We start from the raw sequence: 20,838 nt of genomic DNA, 5'->3' as shown, positions 1-20,838 counted from the left end.
GGGGCTCCTTTACTACTGCAGCCATGGCAGACAGGACTTGCCCATCCAGGTGGAAGACTCCTCCCTCCTGAGTATCAGGTGGACCTGTTATACCCCAGCAGCAAGGGTAAAGGCAACTTGCATGTCCAGGTGAAAAACAATTCTCACTTGGAAAAGGAATTAACTCCTATACCACCTTAGTCATTGTGGAGAGGTCTCGCCTCTCCATGTAGAAGAACCCTCCCACCTGGGGTGTTTGGTTGAGCTCCTATACCCCAGCAGCCAGGGTAGAGGCGACTAGCACCTCCAGGAGAAAGTCACCTCCTACCTGGGAATGGGATTAATTCTTATACTGCCTTAGCCAGGGTAGAGGGAACTTGCCCCTGCAGGTGGAAGACCCCTCCCACATGGGTGTCTGCCAAGGGGGGGAGGGTTCATATACAGCTGTAGTAGCAACAACTCACCTCTCCTGGGGGTAGGAGAGGGCTCTTATACCACCACAGCTAGGGTTGAGTGGACTTGCCCCTTCAGGTGGGAGACCCTTTCTCCTGGGTGTTGCAGGGAACTTTATATTACCTTACCCAGGGTAGAGGAGACTTGCCCATCCAGATGGGAGATGGATGTTAGCAGGAGCTCATATACCTCCATAGCCAAGGAGAAAAGTACTTGCCCTTTCTGGTGGAAGACCCCCTCCATCCAGAGTGTCAGGTGGTGCTCATATATGGCCAAAGCCAGGAGGGAGAGGACTCTCCCATTCTGGCAGAAGATCCCTCCTACCTGGGTGTCATGGGGAGCTCTTATACCACTGCAGCCATGGTAGAGGGTACTTTCAATTTCAGGCAGAAGAACCCTCCCACCTTGATGTCAGGGGAGCTCCTATAACACTGCAGTTGGGGTAGAGGGAACACTATCTTCCAGATGGGAGACCTTTTTTACCTGGGGAGCTCAAATAACTCTGCAGCTGGGTAGAGGAGACTCTAGCCTCCTGGCCAAAGACTCTTTCCAACTGGGTGTCAGTGGAGCTCCTACACTACAGCAGCCAGGGTAGAGGGGGGCTCCCACCTGTAGGCGGTAGACCCCTTCCATGTGGGTGTCAGGGAGAGATCTTACACCACTGCAGCCAGGATAGAGTGGATTTGACCTTCCAGTCTGATGACCCCTCCTACCTGGGTGACTGGGTGAGCTCCTATACATCTGCACCTGGGGGAGTGGGGACTCACCCCTTCAATACGGACACCCTTCTCTCCTGAGTGTCCGGGAGAGCTTGATTACTGAAGTACCCTGGGTAGAGGGGACTCACCCCAACTGGTGAGAGTCCCCTCCCACCTGGGTCTCAGTGGGAGCTCCTATACTTCCACAGCCAGGGTATAGAGAACATGCCCCAGCAGGTGGAAGACCCCTCCCACCTGGGTGTACTGGGAGCTCTTGTATGGCAAGAGCTAAAGTAGAGTTGACTTGCCCTTCCAAGCGGGATACCCCTCTTTCCTGAGTGTCTTGGAGAGCTTGTATACAGCCACAGTCAGTGTTGAGGAGACTCATTGCTCCTGTCGGGAGATCCTAAAACCTGGGTGTCTTTGGTAGATCGTAGATCCCTGCATCAGTGTAGAGGGGACTCTCCACTCCAGTTGGGAGACCCCATAACTTGGTGTTTGGGAGGGGAAGATCTTATGCAGAGCCAGGGGAGAGGGGACTAGACTCTCCAGGCAGCAGATCCCTTCAGCAGGGTAAAGGGGACATGTAGTTTGAGAGGGTAGACCCCTTCCATCTGAGTGTAAGGGGGGGACCTCCTATACCATTGCAGCCAGGGTAGAGGGAACTCACATCTCCAGGCCAAAGACACTCTCACCTGGGTGTCAGGGGGAGATGCTTTACTGCAGCAGCTGGGGTGGCGGGGACTCTTGCCTCCGGTCAAGAGATCCATACAAACTGTGTGTCAGGGAAAGCTAGTAAACCACTCAGCCTAGGTAAAGGGGACTTGGCCCTTTAGGCAGGATGACCCTCCGATCTAGGTATGAAGGGGAGCTCCTATACCACAGCAGCCAGAATAGAGGGGACTCGCCCTTCCAAGCAGGAGACCCCTCGCACCTGGGTGTTGGGAGAACTGGTACACCTCATCAGCCAAGGTAGAGGGAAGTCACCCCTATATCCAGGAGACCCCTCCCACTTGGGTTTCAGGGAAAGATCCTTAACCTCTGCAGCCAGGGAGTGGACTCTCCCCTCCAGGTGAAAGATGCCTTCCACCTGAGTGTCATTGGAGCTCATATACTCCAGCAGCAATGGTAGAGGAAACTTGTACATCCAGGCGAGAAACACCTTCCACCTGGGAATGGAAGTAACTCCATTATACCTCTATACCTTCTTATCCCTGGTAGAGGGTACTCAAACCTCCAGGTGGAAAACTCCTTCCAGCTGGGTATTTGGGAGAGCTTATATACAGCCACTGCCAGGGTAGAGGAGACTCATTGCTCCAGGTAGGAGACTGTTCCCATTTGGGTGTTGGGGCATCTCCTATACCTCTGCAGCAAGTGTATAGGAGACTCACCTCTCCATTCATGAGATCCCATATCTTGGGTGTTGGGGGATCTCCTATAAATCCAGAACCAAGGGAGTAGAGACTCAACCTTTCAGGCAGCAGATCCCTTTCACCTGGTTATCAGCGAAGTTCATATACTGACCATAGCAGGGTAGAGGGGATTCGCCACTGGAGGCAGGAGACCCCTCCCACCTTGGTGTAGGGGGGACCTCTTATACCATTGCAGCCAGGATAGAGGGGACTCACCTCTCCAGGATGGAGACCCTCCCACCTGGGTGTCAGGGGGAGATACTTTACTTCTGCAACCAGGATAGAGGGGACTAGAACCTTCAGGCGAGAGAACCATCTAAACTGTGTGTCAGGTAAAGGTAGTAAACCACTGCTGCCAGGTAAATGGGACTCACCACTTCAGGTGGGAGACCCATAACATGTGGGTATGGGGGGGTCTTGTATACAACAGCCACCAGAATAGTGGGGTCTCGCCCTTCCAAGCAGGAGACCCCTCCCACCTTGGTGTCTGGGAAACGTGGTACATCCTCACAGCCAGGGTAGAGGGAAGTCACCACTCTAGGCGCGAGACCCATCTACCCTGGGTGTCAGGGGAAGCTCCTTAACCTCTGCAGCCAGGGTAGAGTAGACTCGCCCCTTCAGGCAGAAGACCCTTCCCACCTGGTTGTCAGATGAAACTCATATACCCAAGAGTCAGGTTAGAGGCAACTCGCTCCTCCAGGGGAGAAACACCTCCCACCTTGGAATGGGAGTAACTCCTAATCCCTTTTAGATATGGTAGAGGGTACTCGCCCCTCCAGGCAGAAGAACCCTCCCACCTGAGTGTCAGGTGTAGCTCATATACCCCAGAATCCAGTATAGAGGCAACTCGAACCTCCAGGCAAGAGACACTTCCCAACCTGGAATGGGAGTAACTCCTATACTGACTTAGCCCGGGTAGAGGTGAATCACCCCTCCAGTTAGGAGACATCTCACACATGGGTGTCTAGTGAGGGGAGGTTCTTATACAGCTGCAGCTGGGGTAACATCAACTTGCTCCTCCAGGCGGGAAACCCCTCCCTACTGAGGGTAGGAGGGGGCTCATATACCCTGGCAACCTGGTTTGAGGGGACTCGCCCCTTCAGGCAGAGACCCCCCCCACCTGGGTGTCACTGGAAACTTGTATATCACCTTAGCCAGGAGAGAGGAGACTATCCCATTCAGGTGGGATAACCCTCCAACCTGGCTGTCAGTGAGAGCTCTTATATCACCATAGCCAGGGAAGAAAATATTTACCCCTCCTGGCGGTAGACCTCTCCAGCCAGGGTGTCATGGGTAGCTCATATACCTCCACAGGTAAGTAGAGGGGACTCGCCCCTCCAGGCATGAGACCCCTCTCACCTGGGTATCAAGGGGAGCTCTTATACCACTGCAATCATGGTAGAGAATACTTTCACCTTCAGATTTGGAAAACCCTTCCATCTAGGTTTTGAGGGTGCTTTTATACAGCTGCAGGTGGGGTAGTAAGAACTCTACCCCCCAGATGGGAGACCTCTTCCACCTGGTTGTCCTGCGGAGCACTTATACTGCTGCAGAAAAGTACAGGGTACTCTAGCCCCCTGGCCAGAGGCTCCTTCCAATTGGGTGTCAGGGGAGGTTCTATACCACAGCAGTCAAGGTAGAGGGGACTCGCATCTCTAGGTGTGAGACCTCTCCCACCTGGGTGTCAGTGGGAGTTCATATATCACTGCAACTAGGGTAGAGTGTACTTGCCCTTCTAGTCGGAAACCACTCCCACCTGGGTGTCTGGGTCAGCTCCTACACATCTGCACCCAGGGTATTGGGGACTCTCCCCTCCAATCGGGACACTCCTCTCTCCTGAGTGTCCCGGAGAGCTTGATTACTGCAGCAGTCAGAGTAGAGGGGACTCGCCCCAACAGGCGAGAGACCCCTCCCACCTGGGTGTGTGTGTGGGAGCTCCTATACTTCCACAAACAGGGTGTAGGGAACATGCCTCTGCAGGAGGAAGACCCCTCCTACCTGGGTATACTGGGAACTCTTGTATGGCAAGAGATAAAATAGAGGTCTGGGGATGTGGCTCAAGTGGTATTGCGCTCGCCTGGTATGTTGCAGCCCAGGTTCGATCCTCAGCACCACATACAAAAAAAGATGTTGCGTCTGCCGAAAACAAACAAACAAAAAATATTATTAAAAAATTCTCTCTCTGTCTCTGTCTCTGTCTCTGTCTCTTTCTCTCTCTCTCTCTCTCTCTCTCTCTCTCTCTCTCTCTCTCTCTCTCTCTCTCTCTCTTCCCCTCCCACTCTTTCTTTAAAAAAAAAAATGTAGAGGGACTCGCCCTTCCTGGTGGAATATCCCTCCCACCTGGTGTCGGAAGAGCTTGTATACTGTAAAAGCCAGGGTAGAGGAGACTTGCTTGTCCATGCAGAAGACCAATCCCACCTATGTGTAGCGGGGGCGCTTGTATACCGCCTTAGCCATGGTAGACAAGACTTGCCCTTCCAGGCGGGAGAACCCTCCCACCTGGGTGTCTGGAAGAGCTTGTGTACTGCCACAGCCAAGGTAGAGGGGACTCATTGCTTCAGGCTGGAGATCACTTTCACCTGGGTGTATGGGGGAGCTCCTATATCACTACAGCCAGGGTCAAGGGGATTCACCTCTCCAGATAGGAGACCCTCCCACCTGGGTGTCAGGGGAAGATCCTTTGCCGCAGCCAAGGTTTAGGGGACTTGCCCCTCCTGGAGAGAGATTCATCCAACCTGGGTGAGTGCAGCCAGGGTATAGGAGACTTGCCCATTAAGATGGGAGACCCACACACATGGATGTGTGTGTGGGAGCTTGTATGCCATTGCAGCCAGGGTAGTGGGGACTCCTTCCTCCAGGCAAGAGACCCCTCTCATCTGGGTATGGCAGGGAGCTGCTATACCACTACAGCCAGGGTACAGCGGACTTGCCCCTATGGCGAAAGACCCCTCCCACCTCGGTGTCAGGGGGATCTCCTATACCACTGTAGTCAGGGTAGAGGGGACTCCCCCTTTCAGGCAGGAGACCCCTTCCATCTGAGTGATGGGGGGAACTTATCTACTGCCCCAGAACCGGTAGAGTGGACTCGTCCCTATAGGTCGAAGACCCCTCCCACCTGGGTGTCCTGGGGAGGGGGGTTTTATATACACCTGCAGGCAGGGTTGTAGGGACTTGAAAGCCCTGGTGGAATACCACTTTTATCTGGTGTCTGGGGGAGTGCCTATCCTGCAGCAGCCATGGTAGAGGGGACCTGTCCTTCTAGGCAAGAGCCCCCTCCCACCTTATGGTCAGGGGGAGGTCATATACTGCCCCAGGCAGGAGAGCTGGAACTCGCCCCTCTAAGCAGGAGACCCCTCCCACCTGGGTGTCAGGGAAAGCTAGTATACCACTGGAGCCAGAAAAAAGGGGACACCCCTTTCAGGCAGAAGACCCCTTGCATCTGCCAATAGGGGTTGCTCGTATACCACAGCAGCCAGGATAGAGGGGACTTAACCATCCATGTGGGAGACCCCTCCCACCTGGGTGTCTGGGGGGAGCTTCTATACTTTCATAGCCAGAGTAGAGGGTACTCTCTCCTCCAGATGGCAGACCCTTCCCATCTGGCTATGTGGCAGGCGGAGCTCATATGTTGCTGTAGCCTGGATCTAGGGGATTTGTCCCACTAGGCATAAGACCCCTCAACCCTCGTTTTCAGGGGAGCTTATATACCTCCACAGACAGGGTAGGGGGGATTCGACATAAAGGGTCAGAGACCCCTCCCACCTTGGTGTAGCGGGGAGCTCCTGTACTAACACAGCCAGGGAAGTGTGTACTCGCCACTCCATGCTGGAGACCCCTACCACCTGGATGTCAGGGCAGATCATATACCGCCCCAGCCAGTAGAGAGGCTAATCTCCCCTACTTATGGGAGACCCCTCCCAGCTGGGTTACTGGGAGGAACTCTTACACTGCTCAAACGAGGGTAGAGTGGAGTTGCTGTAGCCATGGTAGATGGGACTGGCCTCTCAAGGCAAGAGACCCATTCCACCTCATTGTTGTGGGGAGTTCATATACCTCCACAGCCAAGGTAGAGGGACTCACCCCTCTAGGCCATAGACCCTCCCAACTGGTTTTATGGGGCAGTTCCTATACAGCTGCAGCCAGGGTAGAGGGGACTGGCCCCTCCAGGCCAGAGACCCTTCCACCTGGGTGTCGGGGGTGTGCCTTTACTGCCACAGTCAGTGTAGAGGGAACTCATGCGTCCAGAAGTGAGAACCCTCCCACCTGGGTGTCAGGAAAAAGTAGTATAGCACTTCAGCCAGGGAAAAGGGCACTGGCCCCTTCAGTCGGGAGACCTATCCCATCTGGGTGTCACATGGAGCTTATACACCACTTTAGCCAGGGTAGAGGTGACTCGAACCTCCAGGCGGGAGACCCCTCCCTCCTGGGTGTCTGGGAACATGTATACTGCATTAACCAAAGTGGAGGGTACTCTATCTTTTAGGCAGGAAACCCCCCTTGCTATAGGGGGGGACTCGTATACCGCTGCAGCCAGGAGAGAGAGGACTTGCCCCACTAGACAGGAGACGCCTAAACACTGGTTGTCAGGAGATCTCATATACTGGCAGAGGCAGAAAAGAGGGGACTTGAAATTCCAGGGGAGAGACCCTTTCCACCTGTGTGTATGTGGAGGGGGAAAGCTCCTAAACCACTACAGCCAAGGTAGTGGGGACTCCCTCCTCCAGACAGGAAACCCTTCCCACCAGATTGTTGTGCGGGAGCTTGTATACCACCTTAATAGGGTAGAGAGGACTCACCACTCCAGGTGATAGACCCCTCCCACCTGAGTGTCAGTGGGGAGCTTCTATACCATTGAAGCCACATTATAGGGTATATGCCACTCCAGGCTAGAGATGCATCCCACCTGGATGTTAAAGGGAGCTCTTATACAGCTGCAGCCAGAATACAGGGGACTCGTTCCTCCAGGCTGCAGATGCCTCTCACCTGGGTGTTGGAGGGATCTATTATACCTCCACAGCCAAGATAGAGGAAACTCGACCCCTCCAGGATATAGATCCTTCCCACCTGGATGTCAGGGTGGGGGAGCTATTATACCACTGCAGCCAGGGTAGTGGGGACTCGCCCCTCAACACAGGAAACCCCTCCCACTTTGGTGTCATGAGGAGTTCTTATACTACAGCAGCCAGGGTAGAGGGGAAACGCCCCTTCAGGCCAAAGACCCCTCCCACCTGGGTGTTGCATGGAGTTTGTATACCAAGTTAACCAGGGTACAGGGGACTGGAGGTGCGAATCACCTCTACGCCTGGCTGTGGATGTTTTGGGCTTCCTGCAATACCCAGGTTTGAGGGGTCTCACTCCTATAGTGGTGAGTGCCCTGTACCCTGGCTGCAGTGGTATATGAGCTTCCGTTGACACCGAGGGGGGAGGGGCCTCTCGCATGGAATAGGCAGTCCCCTCTACCTTGGATGCTGGGCTTTAGGAGCTCCTATGACACCAAGTTGGGAGTGGTCTCCCATCTGGAAGGGAGAGTCCCCTCTCTCCTAGCTGTGGCAGTATATTGTGAGAAAGAAGAGTAAGAGAAATTGTGAGAGAGGGACAGGAGGGCTCAAGGACTAGATTCTATGCAGGGTGTCAGGATTGAGTAGCAGGCCACAGGCTGAAGGAGGTTTAAGCCCCCAGGCAAGGGGCACTGCTATCTTTTTCCAAAGGAAGCTCGAAGGACCAAAATACCCAGTTCCAGCCCCTAGGTCTGGTGAGCATCCTGGAAAAGGAATCTGGAAAAGGAGCCAAGGAGGGACAAGGACAACAGGAGGGCAAAAGGAGAGCATATCTTGAAGTTCTAGAAAAAGGGTGTTTATAGGATGCAGGCCAGGACTGCAGAAAGGGCCCTCCTCTAGGCTAGAGACCTAGAGGAGGGCCCAGGCTAGGGGAGAGCAGGAAGTGTGGGGCTAGGAAGGCAGGATCTGCACTAGGTTTGTGAGATGCAGAGAAGCCAAGAGGAGTGGGAATGCAGTCCCAGTGAGGCCCAGGGATGCACTGAGCAAGAAGGGCCCCCAGAGGTTCAAGAGAGGAGCCAGTCCAGGGAATGGAGAGCATAGGGCCAGCGCTGGGGCAGGTGGCTCAGGACAGTGGGAAATGCTGGAGAGGTAAGGCAGGGGATCAAGCAGTGGGGGAGGGAGGCTTGAGCCCCATTGCCACTACCAGGTATCATGGTTCCTGGTGCTGCCCCAAGGGCCTATGGAGCGCAAGTTGACCGGTCAATGTCAGGTTTCTGTTGCCCATAAGGTGCCCTGGCCCAGATGAGTATTAAAGACCAGGGACCAGGCCAATGGGGCTGGCAAAGTTCAGGGGCGAGCAGGAGTGTGATGTAAGGGCACAATGGGGGTCGTGGTGGGTGCAGAAAGGGGCAAGAGTCAGGACTCAATCAAAGATCCCAGGTAAGTGACTGACCCCACCAAAAGGCATTAGGGATCCAATGAGCAGGAGGCCCCTGCTCCAGGAACAATTGGTAGGGGAAGGAGAGTTAGGATCAGCGCTAGGATGAGGAAACAGAGGGCTGCACAAAAGGCACAGAGGGCAGCAGGCTAGGGGGCCAAATCAATGGGTGCTCAGGTCAGACACAACAGGAAGAGAAACCACAGAAAGGAACAAAACCTGAGTAATGGATTCAGTAGCTCAGGCTGGCAACCAGGCCACAGGACCTTAGGGCAATGGGTCAGGGTGAGGAAGGGCTGGATTGGCTTAGGGGAAGCTTGCAAGACTAGAGGGCGAGAGAGGGAAGGCAGGGGATTGCCCAGGGCAAGGTCATCACTAGGCCCTAGTCCACTGCCAGTTGTCAAGTTTTGGTGGCAAAAGGGGCCCAGGCAAGAGGCAGGGCTGTGTTGCCCATAGGGTTTCTTCAGGGCTCAAAGGCCAGCCAATTCCACTCCTCTGCCCCAGGTGAGTAGATTCTTATAGATAGATCAGATCCAAAAGAGGGCAATGTGAGGGATTCCTGTGGTCTAGGATTTGGCTGGTGTCAGTGGGGAGCCAGCAACCATTGGAGGAGACAAGGCTAGGGTGAAACAGGGTAAGAGGAGTGTCCTGGCAATGACAAAATACCACAGTACAAGTGGAACAGTGGGAAGGCACAGGAGGGGGAAAGAAAGGGGCCTGAAATCAAGGGACAGGGACAGGGACAGGCTCCTGGAGAAGGGCATCTGGGGGCTCCATCCAAGAGCCAGGCCCAAGAATAGGGAGCCAAGTACAAGGACCCGGTCTTCGGTGCTATGAAAATAGACAGGGCTTAGAAGGTGAGAAAGGGGATCAAGGGTAGTGGGTGGCACATCAGGAGGAGGAATCAATGCCCAGATTCACTGCTGGGTTTAAGGATTGAGAAGCAGGTCTTGGGCTGAGAGAGTCTAAAGGGCCCAGGCAAGGGGCATGGGTAAGTTTTCCCAACTGGAGCCTACAGGGCCAAATGCCTAGTTCCAGTAACCTGGACATGTTGAGCATCATGGGAAAGGGATTTTTAAAAGGGGCCCAGCAGGGACAGGGTCAACAGGAAGGATGAAGGAGGGTACAGCGTGAAAGGAAGAAAAAAGGTGTTGATGGAGTATATTCAGGATTCATGAAAGGAGCCTACACTAGGGACCAACAGGAGGGCCTAGGCCAGGAAAGGGCATTGAAGGGTGGGGACGGGAATGTGGTGACAGAAGAGCGCTGAGGTTCAGAGAAGCCAAGGGTTTCGGGGTATTGGCCCCAGCAAGGCCTGCAGTCCAAACCCAGGGATGCATGGAGCAAGAAGTGCCTCCAGAGGCTCAAGGTAGGAGCCAGGCGAGGGAATAGAGAGCCAAGGGCCAGGGCTTGGGCAGGGGGCTTAGAACAGTGGACAAGACTTTGGAAAAATGGAAGGGGATCCTGAAAGAGGCAGGAAGGTTCCTGGCCCAGAGCAACTGCCAGTTGTCAGGCAGCAGGACCAAAGGCACAAGAGAGCAAGGGACCTACATGAAAGGCAGGACTTAATTTCCCAAAAGGCTCCCTGGCCCAGATGAGAATCCAGTGACAGGGACCTAGCAAAGGAGGCCTGGCAAGTGAAGGGGGACAGGAAGAGGGAGATGAAAGGGCACGTCATGGGGTCTTGGTGAGTGTGGGGGGAAAGATCCAGGACCCAAGTCAGATGCCCAGGCAAAGGACCCACCTGACCAACAATGGATGAAAGACACAAGGAGCAGGAGAACTGCAAGCACCTGGGGAAAGCATGAGCGAAAAGGGACGAAGGGTTTTGCAAAGACCAGGAGACAGAGAAAAGTGCAACAGGCATATAGGGGAGCACCCTGGCAGTTCCAAGCAAGGGGCCCCCAGGTCGGACCCAACAGGAAGAGATTCCATAATATGCCAGTGACATGAGGAACACTCACAGGGTCTCACGTGAGTGCCCAGGCACGGGGACTGAAGTACAAGGGGTCAGGGTTAGAGAGGGCTGGGTTGGGATAGGGGCAGCATGGCAAGGCCAGAGGGCAGAGGAGGGAAGGGAGGGTATATCTCAGAGCTGGGTTTGAGCAAGTCACATGTTACCTGCCAGGCCTCAAGTTTCAGGCAGCAAAGGGGACTCAGGCAGGAGTCAGGGCTGTGTTTCTTATAGGGAACCTTAAGGGCACAGAGGCCAGCAAATTTTTCTCCTCTTCCCAGGTGTGAGGAGATCCTCAGAGAGGGAACTGGTCCAAAGGAGGGTCAAAAAAGGGCACTGTGAGGGGATACCTGGTTTATGGAGGTTGAGGGGGTAGTTGTTTTGCAGTCAGGACCCATTCCTGGAGCCCAGATTATTGAGAAGAAGGGAAAGTGAAGGGTCCCTGAAGGGCGACAATACCATAACAGCAGTGAAACACAGGGGAGGCAAAGAAATGGGCTGGTAAAAAGAGGCCTGAAACCAAGTGAATGGAAAGTGTCCTCGAGAAGGGCAACCAGGGGCTCAAGCAAGGAACTGGGCACAGTAATAAAGAGCCAAGTACTAGCACCTAGGGCTGGATGAAAGAAAAGGGACATGGATAAGGACATGAGAGAGGGGAGAAAGAGGGGCATGTGGTGCAGGGCGAGAAAGGCTGAAGGCCCAGATCCACTGCAAAGTATCAGGGGTTTGGAACAGGGCCCAGGCTAAGGGAGGCCAAAGGGACCAGATAAGGAGCAGGGCTATGTTTTCCCAAAGGGATCCCACAGGGGCAAGAGACCAGGTCAAGTCCTCTGGCCATTGTGAGCATCCTGGAAAGGGTATCAGGAAAGTGAGCCTGGCAGAGATAGACACAACAGGAGGAACTAAGGAGGGCACAGCATAAAGGGCCGCAAAATGGGTGTCAATGGGGCATGGGCCAGGACCCCAGCAGGGAGCCCAGGTAAGGAACCTAGAGGAGGGCCCAGGCCTGGGTAGAGCAGGGAAAGCCGGGGCCAGGAAGGTGTGTCTGCACTAGAGTACTCCACTACAGGGCACCCAAGGGAAGCAGGGAAACAGCCCCAGTGAGGGGCACTCAGACAATGCCCAGAAAATTATGGAGGAAGAACAGACATCAGAGGTTAAAGCAAGGAGCCAAGCCAGGAAACTGAGAACCAAGAGCCAGGGCTTAGTCAGGGGGCTCAGGATAGTGGACAAGATTTGGGAGGGAAGACAGGGAATTTATCAGGGAGCAGGCAGGCTCCAATTCCAGGGCCACCTGTTAGTGTCATGGTTCCTGGTGCAGGACTAAGCACCCAGGGAGAGTAAGGGACCTAGGTGAGGAGAAGGGCTCTATTTTTCATAAGGTGCTCTGGCTCATATGAGAATCCAGGACTTGGCAAAAGAGGCCAGACAATGGAAAGGGGCCAGGAGGAGTGTGACAGGAGGGCATGCCAGGTTTGTCATCTTGATGTGCTGAGTTGCGAGAGCCAGGACCCAAGACAAGCTCCTAGGAAAGGGACCTACCAAGCCGATGGTGATAAGTGATCCAAGGGGCAGGAGACCCACAAGCACCAGGTAAAAGACTGAGGAGAAGTCAGGTAGTGGCTGTGTGAGGACCAAGATAGAGGGAAGCGAAAGGGGAGCCCTCTGGCAGGACAAGCAACGGACCCCTAGTTCAGACCCAGCATGAAGAGACTCTACGCTATGTGAAGGAACATGAGGAAACCCTCAGGGTCTCAAGGGAGTGCTCAAGATGGGGACAGGAGGACCAAGGGTCTGGGTTAGGAAAAACTGGGTTGGGGTAGGGCTGCATGCAAGGCCAGAGGGCAGAGGAGAGAAGGGAGGGGATCACTTAGGGCTGGGTTCAATCAAGTCCCATGTTAACTGCCAGGCCTCAAGGTTCAGGCAGTGAAGTGGACTCAGGCGAGTGGCAGGGCTATGCTTGCCATAGGGAGAATTCAGGGCACAGAGGCAAGCCAGTTCCGCTCCTCTGCCCCATGTGAGTAGATCATCAGAGAGGGACATGGACCAAAGAAGGGGCCAAAGAGGGTTCTGTGAGGGGATATAGTGTATGGAAGTGTGGGAGGGGCTGGGCTGCTGGGACCCATTTAAGCAGCATAGGCTAGGAGGAAACATGGGGAGCAGAAGGTCCAGGCAGTGCCAGGATACCACAAAATGAGAGAACGAGAGTGGAGGAAAAGGAGGGAGCTTACCAAAGGGGACTGAAACCAAATCATAGGGAAAGGGTCCTCAAAAAGGGTAGCCAGGGGCTCAAGCAAGAAGCCAGGTCCAGTAATGGAGAGCCAAGTGCTAGCACCTGGGCCTGGGTGAATGAAACAGGACATGGTTATCTGTGGGTGCTCTAATACCTCTGCAGCCTGGGTAGATTGGACTTGCTCCTCCAGGCGAGAGAAAAATCCCATCTGGTGTCCAGGCTAGCTTGTATTCTGCTTCAGCCCATGTAGAAGGGACTCACCTCTAGAGTAATGAGAAACCATCCAACTGAGTGCCATGTGTGTGGGGGGCGGGGCTCCTGTACAGCTGCAGCCAAAGAAGCAGGGACTAGCCACTCCAGGTGGGATACGCCCTTCACCAGCGTCAGGGGGAGCTCGCATTTAGGTGCAGCCAGATTAGAAGGGACTTGCCCCTCTAGGCAAAAGAACCCTCACACCTGGGTTTGTACCAGGGGCTCCTATAGGGCTTCAGCCATGGTTACAGGGACTCACCCCTCCATGCAGGAAACCCCTTTCACCTGGGTATCTGGGAGAATTCATATACCTCTGCAGGCAGGGTAGAGAGGACTCGCTCCTTAGGCAGGAGACCCCTCCCACCTGAGTGTTGCAGGGATCTTGTATAAAGCTGCACCCAGGTATACAAGAGGGGACTAGCCTCTCCAGGCAAAGAACTCTCCAACCTGGGTGTCAATGGAAGCTCATATATCACCACAGCCACGGTAGAGGGCACTGGCCCCACCAAGATGGAGACCCCTCCCACCTGGGTGTCTCTGGGGGCTCTTATACCACTGAGTCATGGTAGTAGGGACTCGCCCCTCCAGGTTAGAAAACCCTCCCACCTGGGTGTCATTGGAGCTTCTATACCACTTCAGCCAGTTTAGAAAGGACTCCAACCTCCAGTCTGGAAACCCCTTCCACCTGGGGGATGGGGGAGATCCTATACCTCCAAGCCAGGGTACAAGGGACTTTCTCCTTCAGTTGGGAAACACCTCCTACGTGGGTATCCTGGAAGCCCTTTTGTGGCACCAGCCAAAGTAGATGGGACTCACCACTCCAAGTGAGAGACCCCTCCCACCTGGGTGCTGGGCTCTTGTATAGCTTGCATACCTACAAAGACAGGGTAGAGGGGACTAAACCCTCCAATCGGGAGGCCCCACCCAACTGGGTGTCTGGGGAAGTTTCTACCCTGCACACCAAGGGTGAAGAGGATTTCCTGCTCTAGGCAAGAGACCCTTCCTACCAGGGTATCAGAGGGGAACTCGTATCCTGTCACAGCCTGGGTAAGGGAGATTCGCCTTTTCAGGCAGGATACCCTTTTCACCTGGGGGTCATGGGGAGCTCTGATACTGCCACAGCCAGAGTAGAGCGGACCCTCTCCTGTAGGCAGGAGAGCCCTTCCACCTGGGTATCCAGGGGAGTTTTTATACCACCAAGAAGGGTAGGGGAAACTCGCCACTCCAGGCAGGAGACCCCTCTCACCTGGGTTTCAGGTGGAGCTAGTATACTGGGCCAGCCAGAGTAGAGTGGACTCGCCCCTCCAGGCTGGAGATTCCGTCCACCCTGGTGTGGGTAGAGAAGCTCATATACCACTGTAATGAGAGTAGTCAGGACTCACCCCTCCAGGCGACAGACACCTTCCACTTGGGTGTGAGGGTAACTCTTATACCACCTTAGGAAGGGTAGAGGGGACTCACCCCTCCAAGCGGAAGACTCCTCCCACATGGGTGTCTGGCAAGAAGGTTCCTATACACCTGAACCCTGGGTAGCAGTGACCTGCTACTCCAGGAGGGAGACCCCTCCTACTTAAACCCCCGAAGTCAGGGTTGAGTGGACTTGTCCCTTCAGGCCGGAGAACCTCCCACCTAGGGGAGTTTGCCTATACCTCTACAGCCAGAGTTGTGGGGACTTGCCCCTCCAGGCAGAAGACCTCTCCTACAAGGGTGTTACAGGGAACTTGTAGAACACCTTAGGGTAGAGGAATCTTGCCCATCCAAACCGGAGCCCCCTTCACTCTGGCTGTCATCTAGAGCTCATATACTACCCCAGCCATGGTAGAAAGTACTTGCCCTTTCTGGCGGGAGACCCCTCCCACCAGTGTATCAGTGGGAGTTCATACACCGCCCCAGGCAGGATAGAGGGGACTCAGCCCTTCATGCAGGAGACCCCTCCCACCTGGGTGTCTGGGGCAGCTTGTATACCTCCACAACCAGGGTAGAGGTGACTCGCTACTCCAGTCCAGAGACCCTTCCCACCTGTGTGTCAGAGGGATATATTGTACCATCACAGAAAGGATAGAGGGGACTTGCTCATCCAGGTGGAAGACCCCTCCTACCTGGGTGTATGTGGGGGAGGTCCTACTTCACCACAGCCAGGGTAGAGGGGTCTCTCTCCTCTGTTCAGGAGACCTCTCCCACCTGGGTTTCAGGGGCAGCTATTATACCACAGTAGCCAGGGTAGATGAGACTATCCTCTCCAGGAGGAATACCCCTTCAACCTGTTTGTCCTGGGGAGCTCCTACACCGCTGGCGCCAGGGTAGAGGGGAGTCTCTCCACTAGACGGGAGAACCCTCCCACCTGGGTGACAGGATAGTTCATATTCCGCTACAGCCAGGGTAGAGCAGACTTGTCATTCCATTCTGGAGTCCCCTGCCACCTGTTTGTCTGGTTGAGCTTCTATACACCTCTGCAGCCAGGGAAGAGGGGACTTGCCCCTCAAATTGTGGTACCCTTCTCACCTGGTTGTCTGGAAGAGCTTGACCCATGCAGCAGCCATGGTAGAGGGGCCTCGCCCCTATAGGTGGGAGACACCTTTCACCTGGGAGTCAAGGGGAGCTCCTATACTAGCACAGCCAGGGTAGAGCAAACACTCCCCTGCAGGCAGAAGACCCCTCCCTCCTGTGTGTACTGAGAGCTCTTATGTAGAAAGAGCTAAAGTAGAGGGGACTCGCCCTTCCAGGTGAGATACCTCTCCCACCTAGGTGTCCAGAGAGCTTATGTAACGCCAAAGCAAGGGTAGAGGGAACTCACGCGTCCATGCAGAAGACCACTCCCAACTGTGTGTAGTGGGGCGGTTGTATGCAGGGTAGGGAAGACTCGCTACTCCAGGCTGTAGTCCCCTTTCACCTGGGAGTGTAGTAGACATTGAATATCTCCACAGCCAGGGTAGAGGGGACACATTGTTTCAGGCAGGAGACCCCCCCTCCTGGGTGTCAGAGGAAGATCCTTTATGGCAGCAGGCATGGTATAGGAAACTCAACCCACCAGGGGAGAGACCCATCCAACCTGCGTTTCATAGAAAGCTAGTATACTACTGCAGCCTTGTAAAGGGGACTTGACTCTTCAAGCGGGAGACCCCTCCCATCTGGGTATGGGGTGGAACTTGTATACCACAGCAGCCAGAATAGAGGGGGCTCACCCCTCCGAGGAGACCCCTCCCACCAGGGTGTCTGGGAGAGCTAGTATAAACCCAGGGTGTCAGGGAACTTCCTTATCTTCTGCAGCTAGGAAAATGTGGACTATCTCCTCCAGGCATAAGATGCCTCCGACATGGGTGTCAGGTGGAGCTCATATAGCCCAGCAGCCAGGGTAGGGGCAACTCACACCTCTAGATGAGAAACACCTGGAAATGGGAGTAACTCCTGTATCTCCTTAGCCGTGGTAGAGGGACTCCACCATCAGGCAGATGATCCCTCCCACCTAAGTGACAGGTGGAACTCATATACTTCAGCAGCCTGGATAGAGGCAACTAGCACCTCCAGGTGGGAGACACCTCCCGTCTGGGAATGGGGGTAACTCCTATACCGCCTTAGCCAAGGTAGAGTGGACTCAACCCTCCAGGTGAAAGACTCCTCCCACCTGGGTGTCAGATGGACCTCATATATTCCAGCAGCCAGGATAGAGGTAACATGCACCTCCAGGTGAGAGACACCTCCCACCTGGCAATGGGGATAACTCCTGTACAGCCTTAGACATGGTAGAAGGGACTCACCCCTCCAGTCGGGAGATGCCTCTCACATGGGTGTCTGGTGTGCGTGGGGGTTCTTATACAGCTGCACCTTGGGTAGCAGCAACTCACACCTCCAGTCAGGCGGCCCATCCCTACTGAAGGTAGGAGGGGGCTCTTATATCTCTGTAGTCAGGGTTGAGGAGACTCGCCCCTTCAGACAGAAGACTCTCCCACCAGGGTGTCCAGGGGGCATCCTTTACTGCTGCAGACAGGGTAGAGAAGACTCGCCCCTGCAAGTGAGACTCCATCCAACTTGGGTGTCAGGGAAAGCTAGTAAACCACTGCAGCCAGGGAAGAGGGGACTCTCCCCTTCAGGCGTAAAACCCCACTCATCTGGGTATGGGGGGGAGCTCATATAAAATAGCAGCAAGAATAGAGGGTACTCGCCCCTCCAAGCAGGAGACCCCTCCCACCAGGGTGTCTGGTAGAGCTGGTATGAACCCTCAGCCAGGGTAGAGGGAAGTCATCCCTCTAGGCAGGAGACCCCTCTCACTTTGCAGTCAGGGGATGCTCCTTAAACACTGCAGACAGGGTAGAGTGGACTCAACCCTCCAGGCAGAAGAACCCTCCCACCTTGGTGTCAGGTGGAGCTCATATAGCCCAGCAGCCCTGGTACAGGCAACTCCGCACCTCCAGGTGAGAAACACCTCCCACCTGGGAGTGGGAGTAACTCCTATAACCCCTTAGCCCTTGTAGAAGAGACTCGTGCCTCCAGGCGGAAGACTCCTCACACCTGGGTGTCTGGGAAAGCTTGTATACAGCCACAGCCAGGGTAGAGTTAACTCATTGCTCCAGGAGGGAGACTGTTTCCGCAGCCCAGCTGGCTGGGCAAAATAACCAGGGGATGACGAACAACTTGTTTACATTGATACTGCAGGAGTGGGAGCTGTTTGTTTTAGGACAGGAGGGGTATTATACATTCCACACAGCTTATCTTAATTAACATAAACTAGATACAGGAGTCAATCAATAAGAAATCTCCACACTTAATGGCTCGCTGGCGCCACCTCACAAACCACTCCTTCTGGCAAAATACCAGGCGCCATCCAGACTTGTTTACAGACTCTAATAACTGTTTCCTTCTGGGTGTCTGGGGGATCTTCTATACCCCCACAGCCAGTGTAAAGGAGACTAGCCCATTCATTCGTAAGACCTCATATCCTGGGTGTCAGGAGAGCTCCTATACAGACAGAGCCAAGGGAGTGGTGACTCAACCTTTCAGGAATAGGAAGGATCCCTTCCACCTGGTTGTCAGCGGAGTTCATATACTTTCATAGCAGGGTAGAATGGACTTGCCATTTGAGGCGGTAGACCCCTCCAACCTGGATGTACGAGGGACCTCCTATACCACTGTAGCCAGGGTAGAGGGAACTCATCTTTCCAGGCTGGAAACCCTCTCACCTGGGTGTCCATGGGGGATCCTTTACTGCCGCAGCCAGGGTAGAGGGGACTCGCCCCTCCAGGTAAGAAACTCATCCAACCTGGGTGTCAGGGAAAGCTAGTAAACCACTGCATCCTGGGTAACGGGACTCGCCCCTTCAGGCCGGAGACCCCTTTCATCTGGGTATGGGGGGGGGAGCTCATCTACCACAGCAGCCAGAATAGAGTGGATTCACCCCTCCAAGCAGGAGACCCCTCCCACCTGGGTATCTTGGAGAGCTGGTACACCCCCTCAGCCAGGGCAGAGGGAAGATACCAATCTAGATCTAGGTGGGAGACCCTTCCCACCTGGGCGTCAGGGGAACCTCCTTAACCGCTATAGCCAGGGTAGTGTGAACTCACCCCTTCAGGCAAAACACACCACCCCCCAGGGTGTCAGGTGGAGCTCATATGCCCAGCAGCCAGGGTAAAGACAACTCACACCTTAAGGTGAGACACACCTCCCACTTGGGAAATGGAGTAACTCCTATACCCTCTTAGCCCTGGTAGAGGGGACTAGCCCCTCCAGGCTTAAGTCCCCCTCCCACCTTGGTGTCAGGTGGAGCTCATATACTCCAGCAGCCAGGGTAGAGGCAACTCGCACCTCCAGGTGAGAGACACCTCTCACAGTGGAATGGGGGTAACTCGTATACTGCCTTAGCCAGGGTAGAAGGGCCTCGCCCCTCCAGGTGTAAGACCCCTCCCATATGGGTATCTGGAGAGGGTGGGTTCACATACAGCTGCAGCTAGGGTAGCAGTGACTTGCCCCTCCAGGAAGGAGACGCCTCTGAACTGAGTGTAGGATGGGGTTCTTATACCCCTGCAGCCAGGTATTAGGGTACTCACCACTTTATGTGGGAGACCCTCCCACCAGGGCATTGTAGGGAATTTGTATACCACCTTAGCCAGAGTAGAGGAGATTCTCCCATCCAGGCGAGAGACCCCTCCCAATTGGCTTTCAGTGGGAGCTCATATACCACCATAGCCAGGGTAGAAAGTACTTGTCCCTTCTGTTCAGAGACCTGTCCAACCATGGCATCAAGGAGCTCATATACCCACTACAGCCAGTGTAGAGGTGACTCGCCCCTCCACTTGGGAGGCTCCATAACCTGGCTGTCTGGTGGAGCTCCTAAACCATCAGAGCCAGGGGAGAGGGTACTGGACCCTCCAGGCAGAAGACCCCTTCCACCTGGTTGTCAGGGGAGTTAATATATTACCACAGGCAGGGTAGAGGGGACTGGCTACTCTAGAGGGGAGACCCCTCCCACCTGATATATTGGGGAGCTCCTATACCACTGCAGCCAGGATAGAGGGGACTCATCTCTCTGGGCATAAGACTCTTTACACCTGGGAGTTCAGGGGAACTTGTATTCCATCTTACCCAGGGTAGAGGGGGCCTTTCCCCAGCAGGCAGGACACCTCTCTCACCTGGGTGTCCTGGGAGCTCTTATATGGCACCAGCCAAAGTAGCATGGACTGTGAACCTTCCAAGTGGGTGACCCATTCCACCTGCATGTGGGGTGAGCATGTATCCTAGTGGAAGCCAGGATAGAGGCAACTTGCCCATCCATGCGAGAGACCCCTCTGACCAGTGCGTTGGGGTAGTTTTTATACCACCACAGCCAGGGTAGTGTCAACCCGCTCCTCCAGGCAGGAGACTCCTCACACGTGGGTGTCAGGGGCAGCTCTTATAGCCCTGCAGCCAGGGTAGAGGGGACTCATCCATCTAGGGGTATGATCTCTTCAACCTGGAAGTCAAGGGGAGCACCCATACAGCCATAGGCAGGGCATAGGTGAGTCTAGCCAGGAGGCTGGAGAATCCTCACACCTGGTTGTCAGGGGACCTCCTATACAGCAGCAGCTAGAGTAGAGGGGACTCGCCCCTCTAGACGGAAGACCCCTCCCACCTGGGTGTGAGGGGGTATAGCTAGCATAGGACTACAACCATAGAATGTGGAATCGCCCATCAGACAGGAGACCCCTCCCACCTGGGTGTCAGGGGGATCTGTATACCACCACAGCCAGGGAAGAGGGAACATGCCCCTCCAGGCGGGAGACCCCTCCCCCCTGTGCGTTGGGGGAGCTCTTATACTGCTGCAGCAGGTTAGAGGAGATTTTAGCCTTCCAGCCGGAAATTCCTCCCAATTGGGTGTCAGGGTAGCTCCTATACTGCAGCAAGCAGTGTAGAGGGGACTTGCACCACTAGGCGGGAGACCTCTTTCACCTGGGA

The sequence above is a fragment of the Ictidomys tridecemlineatus genome, chromosome 9 (genome assembly GCF_052094955.1).
Source record: "Ictidomys tridecemlineatus isolate mIctTri1 chromosome 9, mIctTri1.hap1, whole genome shotgun sequence".
Classification (NCBI taxonomy): Eukaryota; Metazoa; Chordata; class Mammalia; order Rodentia; family Sciuridae; genus Ictidomys; species Ictidomys tridecemlineatus.
The sequence above is the reverse complement of the archived record's forward strand: the minus strand, read 5'-3'. Positions refer to the sequence as shown.